Below are 5201 nucleotides of genomic sequence, written 5' to 3'. Positions count from 1 at the left end.
GACCGGGTGTGGTGGCGCATACTTTTAATCCCAGCACTCAGGAGGCAGAGGCAGGCAGATCTCTATGAGTTCAAGACCAGCCTAGTCTACATAGTGAGTTCCAGGCCAGCTGGGGCTACAGGGAGACTCTGTCTCAAAAAGACCAAAAAAAAAAGTCCATGTGTCTTTTTTAGTTGCACCTGTACCTCCCAGTAAATGTTTGCTATAATTTACTGGTATGTAAAATGCAGCTAATTTGATAATGGTTTATTCATGTCTGAAATACTGTAGTCTAGGCTGCCATGGGTTTCACTGTCTATATAGATATATACAAAAGCCTAAATGCCCACTGATCTGATGCCAGATAACATATTGTTATACAATCATTAAAAGTGAAGGGTTGGGGGATGGAGAGATGGCTCAGCAGTTAAGAACATTCGTTGTTCTTGCAGAAGACCGGGGCTCGAACCCACATGGCAGCTAACAACTGTCCGTAACTCCAGTTCCAGGGGATCCGACAGCCTCTTCTGTCCTCCATGGGCGTTGCACGACACAGGTGCACTTACATACATGCAGGCAATACAGATATACACATAAAATAAAAATAATAAATAAAATATTGTTTAAAAAAAGTGAAGGGTTGTTTTTCTGGTGTTTTGAGACACGGTCTCGCTGTAGTCCCAGCTGGCCTGGAACTCACTATGTAGACCAGTCTGGCCTTGAAGTCACAGAGATCCACCAGTCTCTGCCTCCTGAGTACTGGGATTAAAGGCATGGGTCACCATACCTGGCATAAAAGTGAAGAATTTTTAATGTACTTGATAAGCATATCATATATATCAATATATTTGAACTTTGTTTTTGAGCAGAGTCTTACTATGTTGCCCAAGATGGCTTTGAACTCCTGGGTGCAGGTAATCCTCCTACCTCAGCTTCCTGAGTATCTGGGACTACAGACATATGCTATCACATCTAGCTTAAATGCATTTGTAATACAAACCAAACTATGCTGACAATTCAAAATATATTGGTAAATTAAAAAACAAAGCATGGGGTGGGTCAAATGGCTCAACAGGTTAAGGTATCCGCTTTACCTGCTTTCCACCTGACCAACCAACTTGAGTTCCATTCCTGGGGCCCACGTGATAGGAGGTGAGAACTGATTCTGCAGTTGTCCTTGACGAGCGTGCACCCAACCTCCTTATGTGCACATGTACACACACACACACACACACACACACACACACCAAAAACAAAAAATAAAGCATACAGAATTCCATGTAATCTGTCTAGATCTATCTACATTTTATTAGCTAGGGTTAAGCAACACTGATATTTATTTCTCCCTAACATAATAACCTGTACATAAGCAATCCAGGGCTGGGAATGTCAGAGACTAGTTGGGTCAGGAACCAGTTTCTTCCATATTGTTACTTATTCTGGGTTGATACCTTCTATCTAAAAGATACCCACAGTTCACTAGAGCTGGTGGGGAGCAGGAGTAGAGGTAGCGTTTCTTTCCCTTAAGAGCCTGAAAACAGCACACCTCACTTTTGCTCTCAACTCACTGGCCAAGACTCAGAGGTATACTTAACTTCAAGAGTGGCAGGGAAATTTTCCTTCCTTCTTCCCTCTTCCCTCCTTTTCTTTCCTTCCAGTCTCCCACTCCTCCTTCTCTCTCTTCTCTCTCTCTCTTCTCTCTCTCTCTCTCTCTCTCTCTCTCTCTCTCTCTCTCGTCAGGGTCTCTAAGCTTGACCCGTAGCCCCAGAAATGTTGTCTTTCTCCTACATAGCTTGTATATAATTGGAAGTTATAGTTTATCCCTCCTCTCCTTCCTCCACAAAAGAATGGATTTCAGGGTAAAGTCTTCCCTAACATATATACATAAAAATACATGAAACCCTAATAGTAGTATTTGTCTCTAAGAACAGGGTACTACTGGTTGGGACATAGTTTGGAGGGAAATGTTCCATTTAATATTCCTTTATACCTTGTTTCATACGAATGTGTTAACCAGCCAAACATTTCAAACACTGTTCTAACAAGTAATAGCACATTATGTACTCAGCAAACCCTCTGCCTGGTTCATTGACAAGAAGTTTGCTTGTCCTCTCTCAGCACCCGAGAGAGGGTTATAGATAGATATGCTGTGAAACACAGGCCACATGAACCACAGAAAATCCATATGGTTTGAGGAGCCTAGAAAGCCCCACGGGCAGCATGAGCAAGGGCCGGAAAAAGAACATGAATCTAGATAAGGGTCCGGGAGAACCAGGTTTCCTGAGCTGGTGGACCCAGCTGGCCCTGGTTATTCTTCTAGACCATGCCTGGTTTGTTAGAGGGATCAGAGGCAATTCTGCTGCCCCCATGGGACTCAAACAGGTGGAAGAGGCCAGAGCCCTCTAGGCAGGGCCAGAGGAACTGAGAGAGGGGCCTGGAAACCCAGGCACAGTCAGCTTTTAAGGCAGAGAGTGCTACTTGCCCTTTGAAGTTGGGAGCCTTTGAAGCTGTTGCCAGGCAGAGGCCAAGCTGCCTTTATTTGATTCTGCTCTAGCTTTTGTGACTTGAGAGAACCTGGCAGGGGTGGGGGGTGGGGTGGGGGTAGGGCACGGATGGACAGATGGACTTCAGGACTGCTTGGGATAGGACCTGGGAGGCCACCCTAGTACAGCAGGATGCCCCTTCCTTAGCCCTGCTGGGATGTGGAGAGAACATAGAACAGACTTCCCTCTCTGTCATGCAGATGACTCAGACCCTTCTCCCTAGCCTGATATCCAGCACCTTCTAGAGGTGCCTATGGGGTTCTGTGCACACTGAAAAACAAAGCCAACCCAACACTTTGTCTACTGTCAAGTGTAAGAAAGTAGAAACAGTTCACATCCCTCTAGGTAGCCGCACGCTACTTCTACAATTAGTAAATCACATTTTTGTAATAGTTACAGAATAGATTTCCCCAATCATTAAATGCAATCATCTTCCTAAATCCAATGATTTAGAGTCACATCAATGTTTCTAACACCTTTGAATACTGGCAAATAATGAGATAAGCATCACCAAACTGCATCAGTATTCACAGTGTATATCTGATTAGACCTGCTAGCATGAGATCTAAACATGTTTATGTTTTGCCATCAGATAGTATGTGCCCAGATGTTGCTCATCACTGCCCTCTCCTGGGGACATGGCCATGCCACACTCACCCAGACTGTGTCCATGGTCTTTGTCAAGGCTTCTTAAACTTCTTACACTTGTGATCCCTTTCATCTGAAAATATTTTCCACCACCGTGGACAAATAGAAATGTGAAAAACCCAATAGGGGGCTGACTAGATGATTCAGTGGGTATAGTTGCTTGTTGTGCAAGGCAGACAACCCGAGTTTCATCCCCAGAACCACATAAAAAGCCAGATATGGTGGTGTGCCTCTGTAATTCCAGCACTCCTACAAGGAGGTGGAGGGATGGAAGGAGATGGAAGGTGAATGGATGGAGAGAATGCCCCAGGTGCCCAGGACCAGCCAGCCTGGAGTAAACAGCATGGAGAAAACAGGAGAGCCCCTCACCAAGTGGAAGGAGAGAACGGGCTCCTGAAAGTTGTCCTGTGACCTCCACACATGTGCCATGGCACACGTGCGTGCACACACACATATACACAGTAATATTAATACATTTTAAAAATAAATTTGGATATTAATGAGGTGTGTGTGTGCTTTTTAAAATTATTTATTTATTTATTGATCTTTTTGAGACAGGATTTCCCTGTAGCCCTGGCTGGCCTGGAACTCACTATGTAGACCAGGCTGGCCTTGAACTCAGAGATCTGCTTATCTCTTCCTCCCAAGTGCTGGGACTAAAGGCGTGTGCCACCATGCCTGGAGTGTGCTTGGTTTTTAAAAATATTTTATTTATTTAATATTTATTTATTATTTTATGTGTATGTGTATCTTACCTGCAAGTACATACGTGCACCCATGTCATCCAGTGCCTGTGGTGGTCTGAAGAGGGGATCGGATCCCCTGGAACTGATGTTAAGAACTGTTGCTAGCTGCCACGTGGATGCTGGAAACTGAACCCAGGTCCTCTGCAGGAGAAGCCAGTGCTCTTAACCACTGAGCCATCTCTCCAGCCCCATGCTTGTTTGTTTTTATGTAAAGAATTAAATCTTGGCTGAATACTTGGTACAGCAGGATGGAGATCATCTTCAATGCTTTTCAGAGTCGATCCACATTTGGATTTTATAATCATCAATGCTGAGAACCACACTTAACATGTTTAGGGTCACTTCAGAAACTGTTGGGAAATTCTGTGCTAATCCTAAGTCAAAATTCATCCCAATATTTTTTTTGTAATGAAACTCAAGCCAGTAATTCAAACAATTCTTAAAATCAAACATTGTAATGCAGTACCATACAAAGATGTGCTGCTTTGATATGTGCTGAGGAATGGTGGGAGGAAAATAACGAACTCTTTGTTTTCTGTCATTAAACCACTATGTTTCTGTAAGAGCAGAAACCTTTGTATGTACAACAAACACATGGCAACATACCGTAGTCTCAAATCTGAGGTGAGACAGTCCAGGCAGCATCCATTGGTATTGCCTGGTGAGTGCACACACTGCATGTTCACAACCAAGGCTGCAGTGTTGTCCCATGAGGTGAGCACTCCCACACACGGCTGGAATTCAAGACATGTTTACCTTTGAACTTGGGATTGGTTTGAGAGTGCTCAGAAACCTTTTACTGTTGCTAAAATTTTCACAATTCCCACATTCACAGATGTGAACCCATATGAGGCTCTTAAATCCATAGTTTAGGAAGCTTTGGCTGGGGCTGGGGGGACAGCTCAGTCAGAACAGTGCTTGCTGTGGAGGCATGAAGAGCTCAGTTTGATCCCGGGCACCCAAGAAAAAAGCTGGTGTTTGGCGGTGTGTGCCTGTAATTCTAGTGCTGGAGAGCAGAGACAGGAGGATCCCCAGGCTTGCTGACCAGACAGTCTAGCTGCATCAGTGAACTCTAGGTTCAATGAGACAATACCTCAAAAAAAAAAAAAGTGGAAAGCAATTAAGGAATACACCCAGCATGGATATATGGCCTCTCCACACATGCAAAAGTGCATGTACCTACACAAATACCATCTGCACGACACGTGAACACACACACACACACACAAGATAAATTCAGAGCTTTGGAGAACAAACAGCCCCTAGGTGGCAGTATGCACATGCA

This window comes from Nannospalax galili, unplaced genomic scaffold, assembly GCF_000622305.1.
Source record: "Nannospalax galili isolate Female #2095 unplaced genomic scaffold, S.galili_v1.0 scaffold83, whole genome shotgun sequence".
Taxonomy (NCBI): domain Eukaryota; kingdom Metazoa; phylum Chordata; class Mammalia; order Rodentia; family Spalacidae; genus Nannospalax; species Nannospalax galili.
The sequence above is the reverse complement of the archived record's forward strand: the minus strand, read 5'-3'. Positions refer to the sequence as shown.